This window comes from Cetorhinus maximus, chromosome 25, assembly GCF_964194155.1.
Source record: "Cetorhinus maximus chromosome 25, sCetMax3.hap1.1, whole genome shotgun sequence".
NCBI lineage: Eukaryota > Metazoa > Chordata > Chondrichthyes > Lamniformes > Cetorhinidae > Cetorhinus > Cetorhinus maximus.
Genome location: NC_135903.1, coordinates 17,574,647 through 17,601,344, shown reverse-complemented (window position 1 = coordinate 17,601,344; position 26,698 = coordinate 17,574,647). Strand labels below are relative to the sequence as shown.

The window sequence follows — 26,698 nt, the reverse complement described above, 5'->3', positions numbered from 1 at the left end:
AGGGCAAGGGGCGTAGAAATCCTGTCCCCAGAGCAATGCAGGGGGTGCAGATACCCCTCCCCCGGGCCAGGCAGAGATGGGGCAGGGGGAGACGGGGGGGCAGATGTCCCCCAGACCAGGGCAGGGAGAGGGGGTGAATCCCCCTGGGGCGGGACTGTGAGAGTGCAGCAGGGGGAGGTGGGCAAATTGCTTGGATTGGGAGTGGGAGAGAAGGGTGCAGATACCCCCCGGAGTGGGGCGGGGAAGGGGGTGGGGACAGGAGGCAGATACCCCCACCCTGTAGGGGGCGGGGGGGAGGCTGATACCTTCCCCCTTCCCCAGAGCGGGGCAGAGGGAGAGGGCGGCGCAGACAGCCCCAGAGCTGGTGGGAGGGGGGAGTGGAGAATGGACAGTTACCTCCTCCAGTGTCTGGTAGGGGGAAGAGGGGGGCAGATACCTAACTATCCGGCTGACACTGCTCAGAAAACTCTTTCTCGAACATCCTCCCCCTCCCCAATTTTTTCCACGTACACTTCCTTTGGCACCCTCACACCTTATAATTGGGCATCCAAGTACCTCTTTATAATCGCAGCTGTCACCTATGGAGGGATCAAACCTTTCAGGGGCATAAAACAAATATGAGCGACATAAATACATATTTCGTCCTTCCTCTCTGCACAGCTCAACTTCAGATATGGCAGTTGTTTCTTGAGGGGAATCGAGGCTGGGTGAATTATTTCTTGTCCTTTTTTGAAAAACAAAATTGAACTGCTGTCAAAAAGCCTTACGGGCTTTCCAAGTCTTGATTTGCAAAGTGTACTGGGCAATGGCATTTTACTTTCATTCATAGTTAACGCCCCTGTACAAATGCCGAATGTATGTTAACCCTCTGGGTACTGCAGTGTTGTTTTGCAGCCTCGTACCGCCATCGCTCTCCACCGCCCCCCCCCCCCCCCCCCACCCCGCTAGTTTGTGAAATATATCTCGGATTCGACATTATGCCTTTTATTTGCCATCCTGATTTGATGGGGGAAACACGTTTGAGAAGTAGTTTAATATACGCCAATTTTGAATGTTGTACACACGAAACAGGTTAAAAGAATGCGAGTGGGTGGATTTTTGTGGTCCTGATACAGCAGTCAATTTACACTTCTCATTACGTGAGCTGTGATTGAAATGTTGTTTTACTCGAGTGATAATACAGAATAAATCGGGCGAATGCGTTGTCTGCATGCTAAAATATGGTCAAGCTCATGGTTTGACAGTTAAACGAATCCGTTGTTTCATAACGGAAGGACTCTAAGCTCGGTGCTGATCATGGTCATTTGTCGCTTCAAATCATGGTAAACAGTCGTGGGAATATACTTTTCTCGACCTAGTCATTCGTCTTCCATTGGTTGGTAGTACAACCCGGACAGCTGTTTCTAAATATTGTTGCTTCTTGTTGTTCTTTTGCCACTGCAGTTGTTTGTAAAAGTTGTGTATCGACTATGTGCCATTGTTGTGGAAGAAAGTAATGCACCTGTATACCAGGTTCAGGAACAGCGTAATGTTAGCTCAGTGCATTGCGAGAGCGGCTATAGCTAGTGTCGGCCATGCATCATTATGGAGGTTAACCTCAGGCCTTCATACAAGACTGTTCTTAATGCATTCCTGCACTTTTTGAAATAAAGCACACGCAGGAATGTCACTGTGCACTGTCTAACATTTGTACAATTTGACCTGCATGCTTGGAAAGTAGTTTGTGTTGAGTGAATAAGGGAAAAAGAATGCACTTGTTATTACCAAACTATTGTGGATGGTATAGTTAATGAAAAATGTTAACTGCTGAAAAGGCAGGTGAAGAGTTCAAGCCACTGATTAAGAACAAGTTTACTCTGTTTTGAATCTGCTTTGCTTCTAGTGCGTTATTTTAGTTTTCAACATTCAAGAAAATGATCACTGGCAATTATGCCTCCTGTGTAATTCTGGCTAAATCTTTGGCAGCCAGGGAAAATATTTGAACAGTAATCCAAGTAATGTGCTAGCAGTCTTGTATTGTTGGTATATAATTAAAACAAAACACTATAAATGTTCTTAATTGTGTTAGCAACAGCAGAGCAGCCAATGTTTCTATCATTGCACGTTTTAACAAAAGTGCAGTATCAATGAGAGGATTAATGAGCTATGTTTAGTGCTACTGAGCTTTTATTCTAAAAATGAATTAATGCAAATCAGCTTGCTATGCAGAAGCAAGTAATAAACCTTCTGCAAGCTTCTTGGACATTTTTTTAAAAGTCTTTTTTTTTTGCTTACATTTAGACTTGAGGCAGAGATCTGTTGTCTAGTTTAAAAGAATGGGCTGCAACCTTTAAACCTATCTGAGAGCTGCTTTGGTGCTGTGGGTCCCTGCAAAATTTTCATTCCAAGCAAGTAGCCTGGTTTCCTGTGGTTCTAGGTTGGCATTCTTGTCGGTTTGAATTTGTCTGCTCCACTATTTACTCTGGCGGGACTGTTTTAATTGATGTCACTGGAGCCATTGAGCAGAAAGAGATCATAATAAAACTAACTCTCAATGAAATAAATAATTTCCCTTTTTATATAGAGGGGAAGAGGGGGAGAGGTAGTAAGAGGTGTTTGATTGGCACCCCATCCACAAATTTCACTCCCTCCACCAGTGACTCAGTAGCAGTCGTGTGTACAAGATGCACTGCAGGAACTCACCAAGGCTCCTTGGACAGCACCTTCCAAACCCATGGCCACTACCATTTAGAGGGACAAGGGCAGCAGATAGTTGGGAACACCACCACCTAGAAGTTCCCCTCCTAGCCACACACCATCCTGACTTGGGAATATATTGCCGTTCCTTCACTGTCGCTGGGTCAAAATCCTGGAACTCCCTCCCTGACAGCACTGTGGGTGTACCTACACTGCATGGACTGCAGCGGTTCAAGAAGGCGGCTTACCACCACCTTCTCAAGGGTAGCTAAGGATAGGCAATAAATGCTGGTCTAGCCAGCAGTGCCCACATCCCATGAATGAATTAAAAAAGGAGGGAAAATAAAATTTCTCCACTGAATCCCCGCCATTGGTTTCTTTACCCCTCAATAATGAAATGGTGAAGCATTCTGCAGTTCCATAGCAAAATCAAGAAGTGAATAGCTTTTTTTTAGATTTGGCCTGAAGTTAATAAACTTTACAAAGGAGAAGATTTGAAAATGTCAGCATAGCAGTGACAAGTGAATAGTGTAGACAAGCTGGTTGGGCCAGGTGATTCAAGCAAACTTCCAAAATTAACAACTATTCTAGGTTGAAAAGCCAATCGTTTCTGTTACTAGCTCCTGTGTCATGCATTAGACTGATCTACAGCATCCTATTGTGACACCATCATCATATTACTGCTTGATGTGTTATTAAAATTTTATTCAAAACCAATATGTAATTTTTCAAATTCATTGTTCTGTGAAATGAGACTCCAAATCTTAATACATCTACAGCTTAATATTGCAGATATGAAATGTGCAAAGTTAGTCTGTGCAGGATTTAGAATTGTGCATTCATTTGTTATTGCCAATTGAATTTCACAAGAAGACATATTATACAGACTGAAGTTTGGATAAAAAGGATAGTACAGAGCTGAGTTGGACTAAAGAGACCCAGGCGAGAAGATCCTGCATATTCTCATCGCTCCTGTTCTTTCTAACCCTGGTCCCCGAATACCTCCAATTTAAAATTCTCTTTCTAATATCCAAATTATGTTTAAATGCCTAATGCACTTTACTATTGCTGTAACCTTCTCCAAACTTAGAACTTTCCCAGATCTCTCCATTCCTCAGATTCATGGCCTCTTGCGCATTCCTTCCTCCCTTTGTCCCTCCATTGGCAGCTGCTTCCAGCCATCTAGCCCTCATGTTTTGGAATTTCCTTCCTAAACCTCTCTGCTGTACCACCTCTCCTCATTAAGACCTAACATGACACCCACCTCTTTTTGGCCATGCTTTTATTAGGAGGGATAACCACTCTCCTCTGATTTGGCAGCCATTTTTATCTGATTATACTTCTGTGAAGCAGTTTTCCATGTTAAGGGTGCTATATAAATGCAAGTTATTATCAGTAAAGTATGTGGAGCATATGGTGTTATACAGATTATCCTCATGTTCCGATCCCTATATAGACTGATAACTATAAAAAAAAATCTGAGTTTCCAGTGACTGACTAGAAGGATCAAAGACAAGTTTTCAAGTTTAAAGACTTTTACTGTAATTAACTAAGAGCAATTTTGTCTAAACACTATTCAGTATGCAACTTGTACTGTAAACTACAGAAAAGATCCCCCATTTAAATTTTAAAATGACTGAAAATCCCCCTTCAAAGTTATGCTTTATCCCTTAAAGTGGTCACTTCAGTCTCCAGGAACTAGTCCAAAGCTATTCTCAGCTCCTGATAACTTCCTTTTTTCTTTTCCAGCCAGATAACTTCTAATCCATGAATTGACTTTCACGGCAAGGGTTACCCTGGAGATTCTGCCATCTAGCCAAAGTTTGGTGGATCTCTCAGCCTCGTTTAAATCCTCAGGAACTTGCTCTTTTCAATTGGAGCATGAGTTCCCACCCCATTCTGTGTGTTGAACAACGGAGACTGGCTGCCTCTATCTTTCTGCAGAGCACACTGGCCTGTCTCTGACATTCAAGGATATCTTAAGAAAAACCCCATAAGCTGATACTACAATGGCTTTCTATGGCCTGTTCCCCTCTCAAAGCCCATTTCTGTGGCAGTGTGAATCGCATGGGCCTTGTATCCAGGTAGAAATGCTGATTACCTATCTTCTAAACCCTGACTCCATTCTATCTTGGAGCTAAAAAGACATTTTAAAGTATAACTATTTATAACGCCTGACATTCCTAAAACTTCCTCATGAGACTTGGAGACTAACAGTTTAGCCAGAGTCATCACAGATGCCCTAAATTGTCCACATGTGTGAACATCTTGGACTTTATTCCCAGTAAATCAATTTGGGCCTATTGTCCCCATAGCAACCAAGCCACTGAGGCTTGTTGTCCAGGAGAATTCACTACTCAATTTTACTGTAAATTAAAGAGAGAGTCCCAGAACATGACAATCTTACAAACTTCATATTTGTAGCACTCAAGTCTAAACTAGTTTGATATACTTAGTGCTTAAAATTATTGCTGTTTTTAAATAAGGAATTTAAACAAAGAATTTGCCTAACTTCTGCGACAAAGATTTAAATATATCATTCAAATATAACATATAACTGAAGCCTTTTATTTTTCCTCAGCATGTTTTTTCTTAACCTATTTTATCACAGGATCACAGAATTCTCTGCAGAAAGAGGCCATTTGGCCCATTATGTGTGCACCAGCTCTTTGAATGAGCAACTCACCTTGTGCCATTCTCCCATCTTTTCCCAGTGACCTTGCACATTCTTCCTTTTCAGATAACAATCTAGTTCCCTTTTGACTGGCTCAATTGAATCTGCCTCCACTATACTCTCAGGTAGTGTATACCTGATCTTAACCACTTGTTGCATGAAAAAGTTCAACTTCACGCTGCCTTTGCCAATTACATAAAGACCGTGCCCTCTCCTCGATCCTTCCATGAGAAGGAACAGTTTTTCCCTGTCTGCCCTGTCCAGACCCGTCATGATTTTGAAAATTTATATCAAATTTCCTCTGTCTTCTCTTCTCCAAGGAAAACAGTCCCAACTTCTCCAGTCTGTCTTCGAAACTGAAATTCCACATCCCTGGGACCATTTCATGAATCTTTTCTGCACTCCCTCCAATGCATTCACATCTTTCCTAAAGTGCCACACCCAGAACTTGACGCAGTATTCCAGCTGAGACCAAACTATTGTCTTATACAAGTTCAGCATAATTTATGCCCTTATTAATGAAAGCCAGGATACTGTATGCTTTATTAACCACACTCTCAACCTGTTCTACCATCTCCAATGATTTGTGTACATATTCACCCAGGTCCCTCTGCTCCTGCACCCTTTTAGAGTTGTACCTTTTATTTTACATTGTCTCTCTATGTTCTTCCTACCAAAATGAATCACTTCACATTTCTCCACATTGAACTTCATCTGGCACTTATCCACCCATTCCACCAACTTGTCTATGTCCTTGTGAAGTTCTACATTATCGTCCTCACAGTTCACAATGCTTCCAAGTTTCATAACATCTGCAAATTTTGAAATTGTACTTTTGAGAACCAAGGCCTATGTATAAATATAAATATATATAAATATAAAATATATAAATATATATATATATAAAAAAATATATACATATGAATATAAATATATATATATATATATATATATATATATATATAATATGAGCAAGCAAGGGTGCCGACACTGACCCCTGGGGAACACTACTACAAACCTTTCTCCAGTCTGAAAAACATCAACTGCCATTACTCTGTTTCCTGTCACTCAGCCAATTTCATATAATTAGCTATAACTTTGCTCACAAGTCTGTTGTGCAGCACTGTTAGCAAATGACTTTTAGAAGTCCATGTATACCACATCAACAACATTATCCTCATCAACCCTCTGTTACCTCCTCAAAAATCAGTTATTAATTATCAGTTAAATTGTTACAGTTCAAATGACTTGCAGTAACAGAGTCATAGTAACTGATGAAAACTGAGTTCTAAAATGACTATTGTCTGGAAAAAGTGCTGAAGCAAATTTTGTTGACGTGATTGAAAATTTTCACTCGAGTAGAAAAGGTAATCGTAGTTTATTAATTATAGTAATTTTCCTTTGGGGTTACAATGGCTTCAGGAGCACCTATGTTGTTTCTTCGCTGTCGTAAAGCTTCTTAACACCAGTTAAATAGGTTTTTTGCAACCTGTCCTCGTAAAAGTAATGAGACATTTTGTGCAATACAAACAGTACTTAAATTAATACTGTTTGTGCTTAAGATATCTGTGCCTTTTTGGAACTAAAGGTAAGGAAGGGGATGATTTTTATCTGTGGAACATTTCATTAATTGATGGACCCAACGATGATGATATACCTGTCTGTTCCTGATGTTGTTTCAGTGTATGCCAGTAGTTCTTGACCCCTCTGTTTCAGCACTCAGATATTTAGATGGCATTTGTTCCCCTCAACCATTTCTGGCTCCTACTGTTTATTTTTAAGTTGTAACTGTCAGATATGGTTGTTGTTGATTTTAAAATCAGACGCCCTGCAGGCTTGGTCCAAGGAGATGAAATTTAAGGTCAGCACTGAGAGGTCTGGGCTGAAGTTGGAAAGGAGATTATATTTTATATACCTCAGCATTGGAGAAATACAATGCATTCCTGTCAACTGTTAATCTGTTCGTCCAGCACTAAGATACTTAAATGGCAAATGTTGTTTCTGACTACTGACTTGAGTCCTGGCTTCCACTGCTGATTTTTAAAATTGGGCATAGCTCAGCAGGGTACATAAACCAACTTGCTTTCATCTGTCACCTGCTAATGCAAAATATCTTGGCACTTCTCACAGGTGTAAGGAACAGAATGGATAATAGACCAAAATAGACAACTCAAAGAAGGTGGGAAGACTAATAGTTTGGTCAGAGGTATATTCAGCATTTAAATTGTCCCCACTTATCTCATACAGCCAAATGTCCCGAGCCATTTGTCAATTACGAAGGCACTGGTTAAACCCTATTAAGCGCACCTACCATTTCAAGCAGTTAATCGCATCTCATTGAAGTGCAATATTTTCAGGCCTGCCTTCAGTCATCCCGCTACTACCTGTGGTTGCGGCTTAACGGCTTAGAAAGAGTGGTGAGACAGAAGATTTAGGGGAAGGAATTTCAGTGTTAAGTCTAGATGGTTGCAGTGAGAATTGCTGATGGTGAGGTGAAGGAACTGTGCTTACTTAAGAGGCTGGGGTCAGGCGCATGGAGGACTTTGGTTGGGTTGTAGCACCCTGTAGATTAAGGATTTAAAAAAAAGAACGATGAGGCTATGGAGGATTTAAACACATGCATGATAATTTTTAAATTAGAGGCAGAGGGGGGCCCAGAAAACAATTGGGTAAGTAAACACAAGGATGATGTGTAAGGAAAGGCTGATGTGGAACAGGCTGGGGCTGCAGAATTGTGGATAAATTAAAACATGGAGGATAGGAAACTGGCCAGTAGGGCATTAGAATAGTCAAACCTAGGTGTAACAAAAGCTTGGATGTGGCTTTCACCAGCAAAGGGTGGAAGTATGGGGCAGAGGCAGTGATATTACAACGGTGAAAGTAGGCTATCTTCAAGACTTAGTGGATATAAGGCTGGTGGTTAATAATATCATTAAATATAGGAGCAGGAGTAGCCCATTCACCCTCTCGAGCCCACTCCACCATTCAAAAGAATATGGCTGATCTGATTGTGCCCTTAACTCTGTTTACTGCCTGCCCCCATAACCCTTGATTCCCTTGTAGATCAAAGATCCATCTAACTCAGTATATTGAATTACATTGAAAATTATACCTCAAGTAGAAAAGGCGATTTGTGTTCACTAATTAGTCATTTGCCTTTGTTGTCACAATAGTTTCAGAGTGAAGCTTCTTAAAACCAGTAAATAGTTTTTTTGAGGGTATGTCCTAGTTGTATATGTAATGAGCATTTTGTGCAATGCAAAGAGCACATAAGTTAATATTATTTGTACTTGAAATGTGTGTCCCTTTTTGAAGCTATAAGTAAGGAGATGGTCTTATCTGTGGAACATAGCATCAATCAATTTTCAGAATACAATTCGGAATATATTCAATGAATAGTCATTTGGTAGTAGAGAACTTGAGTATTGCTGAAAAAGAAGAGACTTTTTTGTCGTAGCTTTTCATCTTGCACTCATCAGGCAATCCACAAGAAAATACCAATGTCAGGAGAAACAACAAATTTATACTGTATGAGAAGAGAGTGCTGATTGGTTGGCAGGTGGGCTCTGACTGGTAGAGGCATTGCCATGGAGAATGCAGGAAAAGCTTTGACAAAAAAAGTCTTTTTTTTTCAGCAATACTCACATTCAATGACCTAGCCTCTACAACTCTCTGAGGAAGAGAATTCCAAAGATTAACAACCCTCAGAGAAGAAATTCCTCCTCATTTCTGTGTTAAATGACAGAATCCTTATTTTGAAACTGTGCCCCCCGGTTCTAGATTATCCCAGAGGGGAAACGTCCTCTCAGCATCTACCCTATCAAGCCCCCTCAGAATTGTATGTTTCAATAAGATCACCTCTCATTCTTCTAAACTCCAATGAGCGTAGTCTCAGCCTTTTGTCATAAGACAACCCCATTATCAGCCTAGTGAATCCACTCTGAGCTACTTCCAATGCAAGTATATTCCTTCTTAAGTAAGGAGACCAGACCTGTACGTGGTACCCTAGGTGTGATCTTATCTATGCCCTGCACAATTGTAGTAAGACTTCCATACTTTTATACTTCATTCCCTTGCAGTAAAGGGATTTGCCTTCCCAATTACTTGCTTTTCCTGTATACTAACTTTTTGTCATTCATGTACAAGTACAGCTAAGCTTGAGTTTGAATATGATGAGATTGCAAACAGTCTGGCTCTGACTGAGACAGTGACTGAACAGGGGAATTGGTCTAGCATGAGGTTAGTGAGCTAAAGTTGATCACTTTGGCTTTGTACTCCAGAGGAAATTACTGCTCATCTGAAGCCACATGTTGAACAAGCAGTATGATAGCACTAAGGGAGGTAGTGGAGAGGTACCTATGTATATCCATCTGCAACCTTCTTATGTCCTCTTCACAACATACTTTCACACCTATCTTTGTGTCATCTGCAAATTTAGCTACCATGCCTTCACTTCACTCATCTAAGTCATTGTTATAAATTGTAAAAAGTCATTGATACAAATTAACTCCACTCATCACATCCTGCTAATTGGAAGAAGACCCATTTATGCATACTCTCTGTTTCCTTCTAGCCCATCTTCTATCCATGCTAATATGTTACCCCTTACACAGTGAGCTTTTATTTTCCGCAATAACCTTTAATGTGGCACCTTATCAAATTTCTCCTGGAAATCTAATTGCAGCACGTCTACAGGCTCCCATTTTTCCACAGCGCATGTTACTCTTTCAAAGAACTCCAATAAATTGGATGAACATGATTTCCCTTTCACAAAACCATGCTGACTCTTCCTGATTGAGTTTCTCTTAAGTGCCCAGATATAATGATCGATTCTAACACCATCCCACGCCAAATGTCAAGCTAACTGGCCTATGGTTTCCTGTTTTCTGCCTCCCTCCCTTCTTGAGTAGAGGGGTTATATTTGCTACTTTCCAGTCTGATGGAACCTTTCCAGAATCTAGGGAATTTTGGAAAATTAACACCAATGCACCGACTATCTCATTAGCCACCTCTTTTAAGACCCTAGAATGAAGTCCATCAGGATCCAGAGACTTGTCAGCCCACAGCTCCATCAGTTTGCTCAGTACCACTTCCCTAGTGATTGTAATTTCACCAAGTTCCCCTCTCTCTTGCACTTCCTGCTCTACAGCTATTACTGGAAAGTTTTTTGTATCCTCTATAATGAAGACAGAAGCAAAATATTTGTTCATTTCATTCGCCATTTCTTTATTATCTGTTATTAACGCCCCACTGTCACTCTGTAGAGGACTGACATTCACTTTACTCACTCCTTTTAAACACCCGTAGAAACTCTTGCTATCCATTTTTACATTTCTAGCTAATTTCCTCTCATACTCTAATTTCTTTGTCCTGATTAACCTTTTAGTCATTCTGTGCCGTTCTTTATATTCTGACCAATCATCTGACCTACCACTCATCTTTGCACACTTATATGCTTTTTCCTTAAGTTTGGTGCTTTCCTTAACTCCTTTAGTTAACCACAGATGGTGGACCCTCCCCTTAGAATTTTTCTGTAGTAGGAAATATACTTATTCTGAGTATTCTGAAATATCCCCTTAAATGTTCTCTATTGAGCTATCTCCTAGCCTAGTGTCCCAGTTCACTTTAGCTAGCTCAGCTTTCATGTCCACATAGTTGCCCTTATTTAAGTTTTAAAATTCTAGTCTTAGACCCATTCTTTTCCCTTTCAAACTGGATGTAAAATTCAATCATATTGTCGCTGCTACCTAGGGGTGCCTTCGCTCGGAGGTCATTAATCTTGTCACAATACACTATACCAAGTCTGATATAACCTGCTCTCGTGTTGATTGCAGAACATGCTGCTGTAAAAAGAAACTATCTCGAAAGCATTCTATGAACTCCTCATGCAGGCTACTAATGCTAATCTGATTTTTCTACTTTATATGTAGATTAAAATGACCTGTGATTATTGCTGTCCTTTTATTTCAAACACCCAATATTTCTTCTTGTGTACTTTGTCCTTCATTGTAGTTACTGTTAGGGGACCTGTAGACCACACCCACTAGTGACTTCTTTCCCCTACTATTCTTCACCTCCACCCAAACCGATTCTACATCCTTATCTCCTGAACCAAGGTCATCTCTAACTATTTTGCCAATGCCATCCCTGATCAACAGTGCTACTCAACCTTTACCTAGCTTCCTATTCTTCTTGAATATCATATACGCCTCAATATTCAGGACTCAGTCCTTGTCATCCTGCAGCCACATCTCCGTAATGGCTATCAGATCGTATTTATTTACTTCAATGTGCTCTATCAATTCATTTACTTTGTTATGAATACTTCGCACATTCAGATATAGAGCCTTTATTTTTGTCTTTTCGTTATCTTTGTAACATCTAGTCTTCCCTATTGGTGTATTCTTAGATTTTATATCTCTGTCCCTTCCTGCTCTTCTATGACCCTCATTTCCCATATTACTATCATAGTCTCCTACCTTTAATCTAGTCCTTGATTTGCCACATCTACCCAAGCTTGATCCCCTTGTTTAATTTAAAGCCCTCTCTGCTTCCCTAGTTATGCAATGTGTAAGAACGCACGTCCCAACACGGTTCAGGTGTAGACCGTCCCAACGGTTCAGCCCCCACTTTCCCCAGCACTGGTGCCAGTGCCCCACGAAGGATGACCCAATTCTCGCACACCATATTTAAGGGAATTCGACTACTGGAATCAGGACTGAAATTGGGGGAGAGAGTTTTAATTTTAAATATTGCAGCACTGGAGGAACAATGCAGTAATCAAGAGGAATATGCCTATTGAAAAGAAAAAAAATATATAAGTGGGTGCTGAAGGTGAGAATTTTGGTACATAAGTTTTGCAATATTGACCTGAGTTTATTTAAAACATCATCTTGTATGCAGATTATCTGAGATTCTACCTAATGAGGAATGCAGCTTACAAGTTATGAAATCATACCCGCGCACTCCCATTCAACCCCCCCAACGGGGAGAAAATTCTCCCCAAAGTTCCTGTTATAGCCTGTTTTCAAAAACAGTTGAGTAACTGCAATTCTAAATGTATTATATACTGAAAATGTTTCATTCTTAGTAGGAATTGCTCGTTTAGTACATACGAACAAGGAACAGGAGTAGGCCATTCGGCCCCTCGAGCCTGCTCTGCCATTTAATAAGATCATGAGTGATCTGATAGTAACCTCAAATCTGCATCCCGCCTACCCCCGATAACTTATCGGCCCCATGTTTACCGAAAATCTATCCATCTCTGCCTTAAAAATATTCAAAGACTGCTTCCGCCGCCTCTTCAGGAAGAGTTCCAAAGACTCACGACCCTCTAAGAGAAAATTTCACCTCATCTCCATTTTAAATGGGCGACCCCTTATTTTAAAACAGTGACCCCTAGTTCTAGATTCTCCCACAAGAGAAAACATCCTCTCCACATCCACCTTGTCAAGACTCCTCAGGATCTTATATGTTTCAATCAAGTCGTCTCTTATACTTCTAAACTCCAGCGGATAACAGCCTAACCTGTCCAACCTTTCCTCATAAGACAAACCGCCCATTCCAGGTATTAGTCTGGTAAACCTCTGAACTGCTTCCAATTCATTTACATCCTTCCTTAAATAAGATGACCAATACTGTACACAGTACTCCAGATGTCAACTCGCTAGTGCTCTGTATAGCTGAAGCATAACCTCCCTACTTTTGTATTCAATTCCCTCACAATAAATGATAACATTCTATTAGCTTTCTTAATTACTTGCTGTATCTGCATACTAGCCTTTTGCAATTCATGCACTAAGATACCCAGATCCCTCTGCATCTCAGAACTCGGCAATCTTTCACCATTTAAATAATATGCCTTTCTTTTATTCTTCCTGCCAAAATGGACAATTTCAAGTTTTCCCACATTATACTCCATTTGCCAGATCTTTGTCCACTCACTTAACCTATCTGTATCTTTTTGTAGCCTCCTTTTGTCCTCTTCACAAATTACTTTCCCACCTATCTTTGTGTCATCAGCAAATTTGGCAATGATCCCATCCATCCCTTCATCCAAGTCATTTATATAAATTGTAAACAGTTGAGGTCCCAGCACTGATCCCTGTGGCACACCACTCATTACATCTTGCCAACCTGAAAATGACCCATTTATGCCTACTCTCTGCTTCCTGTTAGCCAGCCAATCTTCTATCCATGCTAGTACGTTACCCCCTAGACCATGAGCTTTTATTTTCCACAATAACCTTTAATGTGGCACTTTATCAAAGTGTAGTTCCTGCAGTTAATTTGTATCACCAGGTTACTTACCTTGAACAACCCCTTTGAGACATTTTATAACTGTTTTTTGGAAGTTAATTAAATGAATGTTAAATCAGACTGTAAACAAGAATACCACAAATATGTCATGGGGTAGAAATATTCTTTGACAGCTGTAATAAATAATTGTTACTGTCAGGTGCTTATTTTACCATTTGTTCATGATTTCTACTTGAATTACCATATCAAATTGTGAGTATTTTATGAGCTCACATCCATTTGAAAGTGTCATTCTTTTGAGCAGTTGTATGAGGGAGGCTCCTTAAAAGTACGTTTGCATCTTTTAGTTGTAACTGTGTTTCCTGTAGAGATTCAGAAATATATGTTTTCCTGTCAGGATGGGAGACAAAATTTCACATGCCAACCTAGCAGCTCTTCCTATGTGCTTGAAACTTAAATGTTTCCAACTGTATAAACAGCACCAAAGCAAGATCTCACCTGTTCACTGAACAAATGAGCAGTTGTGTGGGATTTAATGTGTTCTGTCTTGCATTGCAATAGCTTTTCACCAGCATGTTAATTTTATTTGTTATTGTGTTTCGTCCTGTATACTGAGTAGTAGCATTTTATAGTGAGAATAGTGTTATTTAGGACACTGATGTATTTTAAGTAAAACAATTAATCAGACTCTTCTTTATGTAAGGCCATGTTACAAATAAGACCGTTATCCACCACAGACAAAGCATTATACCTCATTATTCAGAAATGTACTCTTCCTGTCACCTGATTATTATAACTGTAATCTGACACCTAAATTGTTTAAGGCCGCCCTCTTCCTGTCATGCGATGCAGAGATATGGCAAAATTGTGTAGCCACAACACTATTAAGGGAAAATTGGAAGATAGAAACTTCTGCAGAGCAGGAAAAAATAGAAATAGTAGAAAGAGTAAGGCTACACTTATATTTAAATCATGTTAATTGGGAAAGATTGATAACTTGATCAAGTTTTGCTATTGTGAATTAATAAATTACCTGAACCCATTGGACAGAGTCTAACTTTGTAACAAACTCCTGGATGTTTGTGCAGTACAACTGGCTTGTCTGTCACACTGCCTTGTGTGAAAGATAGCTTGTCTTGAGCTCTTTATTTAATATTTTAAATGCACCATTATTCCAGACAGTGTTATTTCCATTAAGAAATTTCAGTACTGAGCATACACTGCAAATTCACAGACCAGATAGATATGGACATAATTAGACGTGCTGAATAAGTGGTTTAGAAGCATGGGTTGAAAGTGATGAGTTTGTGGATAGTAGTGCTACTGTGTGATGAATAAATGTGTGTTCAAATTGTGAGCTGCATTTTAATGAGGTCAGCAATTTTTTGGCAGTACTATTACTGGTTAGACTGTAACAGAATTGCTGTTTATCCAGTCATCTGTGGCCAGCACTAATTTTGTTTCTTGTCTACTTGAGCATCTTGATGGCGAGGTATTCTTAAAGTCTTCTCAAAATGTTGTAGTTCCAATTATAAGAAATAGTAGTAACTTAAGTTCAGCAAAGTAATAGGGAAATACAAAATTTATCTGAATTCTTATAGTCAGTAGAAAAAAATGGATAATGTAAATGAAATCCACTGAGGAAATGGCAAAGCTTAATTTTAATATTATCAACTAATACAAATGACATGGACTCGATGGGCCTAAAGACCTCTTTCTGTGCCATAATGACTCTTTGACTCTAAATTAATATTATGAGACTACTTAATAAGAAATTAACACTAGCTTCTGTAGTTCTGCTCTCTCGCTAGCGGTCATGCAGAAATAGTGGCAGGACGTTTCTTTGAAAACAGTCACCCATCAATAGTTAAAATTGGAAGTCTTTAAAATCCTCAGTAATAGTATCTCCAGTTTGTCATTCACAATTCCTTGTGATTTTATAAATGACAACCTGGAGTTCAGTGCTATAAGGCCTGGAACTTAGCTCATTGTACTATATTACTTTTTAAAAAAATATTAAAAACTTTTATCTCTCTGAATAGTACTGATGACAGGAACCTCAGCATGACAATATGTAACCCCTTTATATCTTCTGAGTGGTCCTTTCAGTCATTTGATGGTTATATGTCTCAGTTGCTACTAGAGAGCAATGCACTCAAACTGATACCTCAGCCCTGACCAAGGTACCACAGACTTGCCTGGGCTTGTCAGTTTTTGTTTTTAGGTGCAGCATTTGCAGTAAAAATAGAAACTATTGACATTGAGGTTTTAAGATGTGCATTTTCTTGATAGGCTTATTTAAAGTCAGCAAAGAAACCCACATGAATTCTGTGATTTTTTTTTTAAACGACTGTAAAATGTTATACCATCTGTTGTCAGCGGTAGCACTTGACTTCCTGAAATGAGTGAACTTCTATTCACCTCCCATCCAAAATTGGATGAAGCCAAGGCACAGATACAAGTTTCTATTTGAGGTCTTAAAAGATATGCATTTGTAATATTTTCATTTGCTTTCATAATATCTAGTAATTGCTGGTACAGTTGATGAAATAGTTACTCTTTACATGTCGAGGTCAAGTGCTGCCTATTTGTATCATTAAAGAATTCCTTATCCAGTGAAATTTAGAGATTTTTAGTCACATTATTCATTACAAACTTATAGATTCAATGTCACAGAAACATGCATACAGTATCGTTAAAATGGTTTTGAAAACTTACTGCTAAAATGTGTAAAATGTTTTTGGTAATTCCCGTTTGTATCTTGAAGTAGAGCAAATCTTTTGATCATGCGATTACGATTTTAGACATTCTTAACAGCAATTGTCTTCTTAGTAATATGCTTTAAACTATAATTCATAATTTAATTTCATGCACGTATACTGCTTGGCATTCTGTATAATGCTCATAAAAATCTGTTAGCACAAAACATAGCTACAGATACACCTGGGCCTGCATTTTTCGATCGGCAAGCGGGGGCGGGGCTCGCTCGCTAACGCGTAAAATGACATGGGGTGAAGTTGGGCGGGTGTCCCAACGTCACCACGCATCGTTTAGATTGTCAGTTCAGCCACTTAAAGCCTTTTTAAAAAAAAGTAATTAAGGTAATTAATGGACCTACCCGTCCAACCTTAAGGATGGCGGGCAAGCAAGGAGGCCAGCCGGCCTTCAGAAAAAACATGAAACCTCATCCACGGATGGGATGAAGTTTCATGAAGGATTTAAAATGTTCATGAAATATTGAAATGAAAGAAATTGACATGTCCCAGCTCATGTGACGGTGGCACATGAGTGGACATGTCAATAAGTTTTTACCCTTATTTATTGGAACTTTCAAGCCTGAGCCGATCTCCATGAGGCAGCACTTTGCCTCAGGGAGATCTGTGCGCTCTTTCGCGTGCATGCCCACCCATGTAAAATGGTGGCGCCCCCTCGAACGGGGGTGCTGATCGGGAACCCGCCCTCTCGCCACAGCTCTTGCACAACCCCCCCAATGGGGGGGAAGATCCTGCCCCAGATCTGAGACATGGGCCAAGGATAAATGAAAATTTACCCAATGACTTTCAGAAAGCAGTGTATTGCTGTAAGCTTCATATGGTAACTTTAATTTTTATTTGGAAGCATTTATTTGAAACCATGATTAGAAAATTAATAATAGAATTTTTTCCTGTCATTGAAGATGTATAAGTGTTTCTGCTGTAACTTGTGAAATATACTCTGATATTTGAAGAGTGTCATTTTCAATATCAGCTGGCCTTAACAATGTCAAAACTCTAAGCCAAGAGGGTAGAATTTTTCAAAAGCGAAAGAGTTAATTCAGTTGTCCTTATTGGAAGTTGGTAACTTGTTAATGATGTACTAATTGTAAATTAAAATCACATCTTTTAGAAATCCAATGCTTTTTTTAAGCTGCAAAGGAAACTTGTTACATTCAGTAAAAAAAGAAAATGGTAACTTTTTTCAGAACATGTACCTTTTTAATGCACAAATTCACACATTCATTTTTCTGCTGTATATTTTAATTTGGGACATATTGGGCAAGATTTTGCCCTGGACGGGGAGGTGCTCAGCAGGGGCGGGTGGGATGTTGACCGCCCCCCGCGATCAGCTCCGCACCGCGATTTTACGCAGGCAGGCCAGCCAAATAAGGCCCGTCCTGTGTGGATCGCGAGTAGCAGCACTGAGCACTGGCTGTGCAGGCGGGGGGAGGAGGGAGAACTGGGCCTAGTGTACAGTTCGCACATGCGCGTGAAAGAGCACTTCAATCTCCCTGAGACACGGAACTGCCTCAGGGAGATTGAAGCACTTTTGTAAAAAAATTAATAAAGACAATAAAAATTTAATAAAATATGTCCCCTCATGTGACTCTGTCACATGAAATGGGACATGTTTTTAATTCCAAAATAAAGTTTTTATTTAATGTTTATTTGTTTTAGGAAACCTCATCCCGCTCGTGGATGAGGTTTCCTAAAGAATGTAAAGGCCGCTTGGCCTTTTCGCCTGCCCGCCAACCATAAGGTTGGATGGGCAACGTAAATTTGAATTTAATTAGCTTGTTAATGGCCTTAATAGGCCTTTTAATTATTGGTGGGCGTGCAGCCGACTCCGGCGTGTGTCCGCCAAACGAAATATCACGCGAGTGCACGATGACATCGGGATGCATGCCTGATGTCATTGCGCGTCATTTTACACTTGGGCGTGTCGGACACGTGCTTGCACGCCAAGCGTAAAATTCTGCCCATTATCTTCACAAGTAGCAGTAGAAACTTCTTTTGAAAAATACTTTTCTGTGCAGAGAATACTTGGAAAATGGCTAGAGTGCATTACATAGTGTAACATAATTTTAGATCATACTTTTCCCTAATATGAAACTTAACATACTTGGAATGTAGATCAGAGCATTGGGTTTGGGGATCATTTTCTAAAATGCTTGTAACAATACTTTTTATTGGAGGCTTGTACCTTTATGCCAGAGGCCTGTACCTGTGTTACTAAAGTCTCAGCTTGATGTTTGTGGAGATCCCAGATCCATAACTCATGGCTGAACAGACTTTACATGATTTTAAGGTATAGATCACAGCCTACATTTGCCCATTCATAGAGCATTATTTATTTAATTTTAATTTGTTCCTGGAACGTGGGCGTCGCTGACTATTATTGCCCTTGAGAAGATGGTTGTGTGCTGCCTTCTTAAGTGCTGCAGTCCATGGTGGTGTAGGAACACCCACAGTGCTGTTAGGAAGGGAGTTCCAGGATTTTGACCCAGTGACAGTGAAGGAACAGCGATATATTTCCAAGTCAGGATAGTGCGTGACTTGGAAGGGAGCTTGCAGGTGATGGTGTTGCCATGCCTCTGCTGTCCTTGTACTTCTAGGTTGTAGACATTGCAAGTTTGGAAAGTGCTGTCGAAGGGGCCTTGGTGAGTTGCTGCAGTGTATCTTGTAAAATGCACACACTGCTGTCGCTGTGCGTTGGTGGTGAATGTTGAAGGTGGTGGATGGGGTGCCAATCAAACGGGCTGCTTTGTCCTGGATGGTGTCGAGCTTCTTGAGTGTTGTTGGAGCTGCATTCATTCAGGCAAATGAAGAGTCATTCCATACCACGTCTTTCTGTTTGCAATCTCCGCTCCTTTCTATCAAACAACACAAAATCTCAGGGAAGCCACTATAGAAATATTTAAGTTAGCATAAAACATCAAAAGCATGGTAAAAATTCAATATTTTCTGAGGTTATTGGAAAACGGAGAAGTGCATAGTGTATATTTATTAGTGTGTCTTTATACTTTTGTGACTGATACTTCTCATTTGAAAATGTACTAAGAGCAAGTGGTGAGATTATCCCCTGAAAATTTTGTAAATCAGGTTTGACACGCACTTGGTTTACACTGCATGCTTTGACAATCCGAAGTGGGGTGAGAGTCTATCCTTCAGGGAGTTTCATACTCTACAATGGAAAAGGAAAAATCCCTAAGGGAAGCAGGCAGTGATGATAGGAGGAGATAAATAGCAAGTGGAGAAGTACTCTGGTTGCATTTGCTTGGAGCAGGACTTTTGTTATTGATGTTTGCTATTAAAAATTCATCCCAAATAAATAAACAGTTAAAATAAAGAGCTACAGTTACATTTTCAAGGTATATTTTGTCTAAGGTCTCTCAAGATGGTAATCGGAGGCAGAATCATCTTTACGGTGTGCAGGGGCAGACCCCACACACCAACGCATAAAATGACGTCACTGCACGTCATTCCAATCTTTAGTTCGCCAGGCGCGCACCAGAGTTGGCTGCGCGCCAGCCGAACTGTCAAAGGCCTGTTAAGGCCATTAATAAACTAATTAAAGTGACTGTCAGGGCTGCCCGTCCAACCTTAAGGTTGGCGGGCAGCCGAAGAGCCCAGACGGCCTTCGCATTTTTCACGAAACCTCATCCATTTGCGGGGTGAGGTTTCATGAAGGGTTTATTAATGAAACAAAGATTTTTCTCAAAATTCATAAACATGTCCCAGCTCATGTGCCACTGTCACATGAGGGGACATATCTGAATAATTTTATTTTTTTGATTGTTTCATTATGAACTTAATCTCCCTAAGGCAACTCCGTGCGAAAGAGCACAGGCCCCGACTCTCCCTCTCCCCAACCCGCGCCAGCACACACAGCACTGAGCGCTACTGGGCGGGCCTTAATTGGCCTGCCCACGTAAAACAGCGGTGTGCAGCTGATCACGGGTGGCGATCGGCTCTGCGCCCACCTTCACCTGCTCCAGACCCGCCCGCCCGACGAAGAGAAAATTCTTCCCCATCTTTCCAAATTCACCAGTGATGTGTCCGTATTTCTCATCTTTCAGCAGGATAACCTCCGAATCTATCAGCTATGCAATTGAAAGATTTAGTAGCATGAAAATTTCACATGAATACTAAAATTGGTCACAACACTGTCATGTACTAACATGCTGCACACACTATAGCATCTTAAATCCATAATTGTTAACTTGTTTCTTGCTGGCCCACATTAAGAAAATCATTTATTGGCTACTATTGATGTTTTGCATTACCTAACCTAACAATGCTACAATTTGGGAATAAACTGGGAATGTGAAAATAGTTGTCTTTAAGCTAGTATTGACTGCAAGCAAAATGTGTAATGTGGGTCATGGATTGTGCTACTTTATGTGGAGACTTCACTTGAAAAGTATTTACTTTTGCTTATTATACAGTACACAGAAAAGAAAATCTAGGGGCTGGATTTTCAGTTTGGCGTGTGGACGTGCGCCCGATACACACAAGTGAGAAATAGCGCGCGATATTTTGGTTGGCGGGCGCATGCGGAATTTGGCAGCGTGCCTGCTGACAATTAATGTACAGCATGTTTAAACCCATTAATAAATTAAACTGAATTTTTCCCTGCCCGTCTAACCTTACAGTTGGCGGGGGGGGGGGGGCAAAAAAGCCAAGCGACCTTTGGATTTTTGAGGAAACCTCACACACAGGTGGGATGAGGTTTTTGATGTTAATTAAAAATAAAATAAAAAATTTTGAATCTCATTTTTAATGTGACAGAGTCACTTGAGGGGACGTGTTAACCTTAATTTTAAATGTTTTATTTTGAATGTTAGAAATCTTCAACTCCCCGAGGAAGTTCTCTGCCTTCTGTGCTCACCCTCCTCCTCCCCCCCGCACCCCGCGCCCCCACCCAAGCAGCCTGAGCATTAGAGTGCCTGGTTCACGCTGGCTGGTCATTAATTGGCCAGCCAGCGTGAAATCGAGGTCGGGGCCCAATCGCAGTCAGTTTTGCAGCCACTCCCGGGCCCACCCGACGAAGTAAAAACCCTACCCGGGGTGTAAGAGTACTGCCGCAGTTCCGATCTCCCTGTTATGAAAAATATATAGAGACATTGGTGAAGATGTAAGAAAGATTCACAAGGATGTGAGAGGATCTACTTAGCAGGAAAAGCTGAACAGGCTGGTATTTTTCCGTTAGAAAAGAGAAGGCTGAGGGGGTGACCAGTTGGAGGCCCTTAAGACAATGAAAGTGCTTGATAAGATAGTTGTAAAAAAAATGTTGCCATTTGTGGGGCAGTCCAAAACTAGACAATAAAAATATAAGAAAGTCACTAATAAATCCAATAGGGAATTCAGGCGAATCTTCTTTACCCAAAAGAGCAATATAAATATGAAACGTCCTATTTAAGGGGAAGCTAAATAGGCACATGAAAAAAATAGGGTTAGAAGGATGTGCTGATTGGCTGAGATGAAGTAAGGTGGGAGGAGACTTGTGTGGAGCATAAATGCTCAAATGGATAGAATGGGCTGTTCCTGTGCTGTACATTCATTGTTAATTTTGGATATATTGCAAGAGCTTCGTGCTATTAAGTGGTAGAGAAGGGTGGGGCTTTGGAGAAAGCTAGTGGTTGATTTGCTAGATAAGCTTATAAATCAACCAAAGGCTCTCCACAGTAATTTTTGCATAATTTTAGTAGTTGTTTCCACATAGTCAAAATCTAATCATAGCAACTATTTTTAAATTATTCGTTATCTTTTTGCATGAACTGTACGGGTTGAAAAAGCAATTGACAGGTTACAAGATTACAACATCCAATACAATTGAGGTTTTCTTCAATCATAATTAGGGTAGCAAATATTTATTCTGCACTTGATGTAAGCCTGTGAAATTCAGACAACTATTTTGTATTCATTAATTCTGATTCTCCTGATTTGTCTGTTAAATGCCATTTTGTGTACGTTTTAACCATACCCCCTCAAAATATTTGAATGTCTCATGTCACTCAATTACTGAGTGCAGTTATCACATAAATTGAGCAGACAAGTTCTTTTGTGTGTCGGAGGATTGATGACAGGATTGTCATCTTAATTTCCCATTCCTAGCTTTGTTAATGTTAAATACAGGAGACTTGTTGAACAGATAAGTGAAAGACATCTTAGAATTATTTTAATAATAGTACATCCAGGATCAGAAATGGACCATTATGTGCAGAATAGTATTATTCCACTGATTTAAGTTGAGAAGCATGTTTTGGGTTCATTTCTTTTATGTATTTTTCCAAGTCCATCTGCCCTCCTCTATTTTAGTCTTTCTATTTTTCCCTTCTTGCTGACCTATTTTTCTCCACCTCCTTGCTGTTATCCTTTCATTTTTGTTTCTTTAATATTTACATTGATGTATAACAGCCTTGTTCAGAAACCCTCCTGTTTCTGAAAGATACATGAAATGGGAGAAGGCTTTTAACACCAGCACAAACTAGTTGAACTGAATGGCCTGTTTCTATGATGTATTTTCTGTGATTCTACTTCTCCCCAAAAGCAAGAAAATAAAATAAGCAGACTGAATGCCAAACTGTTCATTCATTGATCTGTTGACTATCTTAAAGAAAAGCTTTTCCTGTTTGTCTGGGTATTGTATTAATGAGTTGTAATGCATTTTGAATTTACTTTATTTCAGCGCTGTAATTGAGTAGTAAGTTTTCTGTATTTGATTGAATTTAAGAAGATGTAAATGTAGTTTGTCATTACATTTTTGTCACGTTCAATTCTGGAAAAAGGGGTCTGTTAAGCTGCACTGTTCTTTTGGTGCACTTTGTGATACCTTGCTGCTTAAGCATCATTCAATTACATTCACTCATCATGACTCTTTTTTTGCTGAATGCAGTCAGGTAATGAGAAATCTCCATTCTTCACTGAAATTGGCCATGATGGTTGAGTAGGCCAAGCATTCTAGATTATAACCATTTCAAACTGTAACTCTAAGTCACCCCACCCTAATCTTGAACATGCATTTTTCTCTAGCTTCCCTTCCATGCCCTCTCCAAGCTCAAATCGTCCATTGGATTCACCTCCTGCTCCCTCAACCCTATTCCTATTAAATTGTTGACCACCTGAGCTCCCTCCTGAGGCTCATGCGAGATGAAATTGTTCTCAGGTACTGTTGTTCTCAGCCTTGACCCTCTGTCCTTGCAGATTATCACCCTCTTCTCCAACCTCCTTTCTTCAAAGTCCTTGAATATGTTGTCTCCTCCCAAATCCAAGTCCATCTTTCTTGCAATTCCCTGATTAAATCACTCCAATCAGATTTCTACCCCTGCCACAGCACTGAACTGGCACTAATAAAAGTCATACGTAACATCCTCTGTCGCTGTGGTGCACAATCCCTATTCATCCTTCTCTATCTCTCTGCAATCATTGACATGGTTGATCACATCATCTTCCCCCAATGCATCTCCCCTGTTATCCAACTGAGTGGCACCCCCCTTCACCTGGTTCCACTGTTGCCTCTCCCATGGCATGGAGAATCTCCTGCATTGGCTTCTCTTACTCTGCAACATTACCTCTGGAATTCCACAAGAGTTTGTCCTTGCCACCCCTCCTATTTCTCATCTACACGCAGCTCCTCAGTACCCGTCCAAAGATATGACATCAGGTTTTACATTTACAAAACCTAGCTCTATCTCACCACCACTTCTCTTAATTCCTTCACCTGCATCTGTATTGTCAAACTGCTCCAACATAGTCCTGAGCCATAGTTTTCTCCAGTTAATTACTGGAAAGTCTGAGGGTGGCAGCTGCCACAAAATCAATTTCCCCACCACTGATTCCATCTCCCCCCCTCACCATTGTCTCAGATGGAACCAGACTTTTTGCAACTTTGGCATCCTATTTAACCCTGGGTTGAGCTTCCGACCTCACATTCTCCCCATCACAAAGACCATTTACTTTCACTTCTTTAATATCATCTAGCTTTGCATCTGCCTCAAGCACTACATCTGCTGAAACCCTCATCCATGCTTTTCTTTTAAGAAAAAACTCCAATCTCTACTATTCCAATGCTCTTTTGGCTGGTCATACATCTTCCAGGCTCCATAAACTTCAGCTCATCCAAAGCTCTGCTGCCTATGTCCTAACCTGCAACAGGCTGTTGTGCTCACCAACCCACATCAGCTCCTGGTCCACCAATGGCTTGACTTTTAAAAAAATTCTCAAATGGGTGTTCAGATCCCTCCACTGCCTTGCCCAACCCCATCTCTGAAACTCCTCTAGCTCTATAATCACCCAAACACTCTGTTGCTGCAACCAATCTGCATCGTCCACATCCTTTGCGTCACCATTGGTGAATTTAAGGATAGTATTAGATCCAAAGAGGAAGCATATAAAGTTGCTAGAAAAAGTAGCAAGCGTGAGGACTGGGAGCAGAATTCACCAAGAGATTGATTAAGAAGGGAAGAATAGAGTACGAAAGTAAACTTGCAAGGAACATAAAAGAGGACTGTAAAAGCTTCTATTAGTATGTTGGAAGAAAAAGACTGGTGAAGACAAATGTAGGTCCCTTACAGTTCAAAATGGAAGAATTTATAATAGAAGTAAATGGCTGAGCAATTAAACAACTATTTTAGTTCTGTCTTCACGGAAGAAGACACAAATAACTTCCCAGAAATGCTAGGGAATCGAGGGTCTAGTGAGAAGGAGGAATTGAAGGAAATTAGTATTACTAAAAAAACAATGCTGGAGAAATTAATGGTACTGAAAGCCGATAAATTCCCAGGGCTTGGTAATCTACATCCCAGGTGGCCATGGAAATAGTGGATGCATTGGTTGTCATCTTCCAAAATTCTGTAGATCCTGGAACAGTCCTGGCAGATTGGACAGTGGCAAATGTCATCCCACTATTTAAAAAAGGAGGGAGGGAGAAAACAGGGAATTACAGACCAGTTAGCCTAACCTTAGTCATAGGGAAAATGCTGGTGTCTGTTATAAAGGATGTGATAACAGTACACTTAGAAAATATCAATGGGATGAGACAAAGTCAACATGGATTTTTGAAAGGGAAGACATGTTTGACAAACCTACTGGAGTTTTTTGAGGATGTAACCAGCAGAATAGATAAGGGAGAACCAGTGGATGTGATGTATTTGGATTTTCAGGAAGCTGTTATTAAAGCCCTGCATAAGAGGTTAGTGTGCAAAATTAAAGCACATGGAATTGGGGGTAATATATTGGCATGGATTGAGAATTGGTTAGCAGACAGGAAACAGAGAGTAGGAATAAATGTGTCCTTTTCATAATGCCAGGTGGTGATTAGTGGGGTATCGCAGGAATCAGTGCTTGGGCCCCATGTATTCACAGTATATATCAATGAAATGTAATGTTTCTAAGTTTGCTGACAACACAAAACTAGGTGGGGATGTGAGTGGTGAGGACGAAGTTAAGAGGCTTCAAGGTGATTTAGACAAGTTGAGCAAGTGGGCAAATACATGGTAGATGCAGTATAGCATGGATAAGTGAGACATTATCCACTTAGGTAGGAAAAACAGAATGGCAGAGTATTATTTAAATGGTGATAGATTGGGAAAAGTTGATGTACAAAGGGACCAAGGTGTCCTTGTACACCAATCACTGAAAGCAAGCATGCTGGTGCAGCAAGCAGTTAAGAACGCAAATGGTATGTTGGCCTTCATTGCACGAGGATTTGAGTACAGGAACAAGGATGTCTTACTGCAGCTGTACTGGGTCATGGTCACCTGGAGTATTGAGTGCAGTTTTGGTCTCCTTGCCGAAGAAAGGATTTACTTGCCAGAGAGGGAGTGCAGCAAAGGTTCACCTGATTGATTCCTGGGAAGGCAGGATTGTTGTATGAGGAGAGATTGGGCCGATTAGATCTGTATTCACTGGAGTTTAGAGGAATGAGAGGTGATCTCATTAAAACGTATAAAATTCTGACAGGGCTGGATAGACTGGATGCAAGGATGATGTTTCCTCTGTCTGCGGTGGGGGGCGTCTAGAACAAGGGGTCACAATTTCAAGATATGGGTAGGCAGTTTAGGACTGAGATGAGAAAATTCTTCACTCAGAGGGTGATAAATCTGTGGGATTCTCTACCAGAGAGGGCTGTGGAGGCCAAGTCACTAAATATATTTAAGAAGGAAATAGATAGATTTCTAGACTGTAAAGGTGTCAAAGAGTATGGGAAGGGAGCAGGAGTATGGCGTTGAGGTAAAGGGTCAGCCATGACCATATTGAATGGCTGAGCAGGCTCGAAGGGTCGAATGACCGACTCCGGCTTCTATATTTTATGTTTCTATGGTGGCTGTGC

The 26,698-nt window shown here is 40.4% G+C and overlaps 1 protein-coding gene across 9 annotated transcripts in view; it reads left to right on the top strand.

Annotated features, from left to right (window-relative positions):
* Positions 1 to 26,698, top strand: part of LOC144667943 (zinc finger protein 652-like) — a 102,046-nt gene that overhangs the window by 17,360 nt on the left and 57,988 nt on the right. Inside the window, exon 1 of one of the 9 annotated variants that reach the window (XM_078529572.1) lies at positions 1,022 to 1,322. The exons of the other annotated variants lie outside the window; for them this stretch is intronic. The gene's annotated coding sequence lies outside the window, so the exon portion shown is untranslated. Of the gene's footprint in view, positions 1 to 1,021; positions 1,323 to 26,698 lie in introns of those variants that run through there. 9 annotated transcript variants of the gene reach the window in all.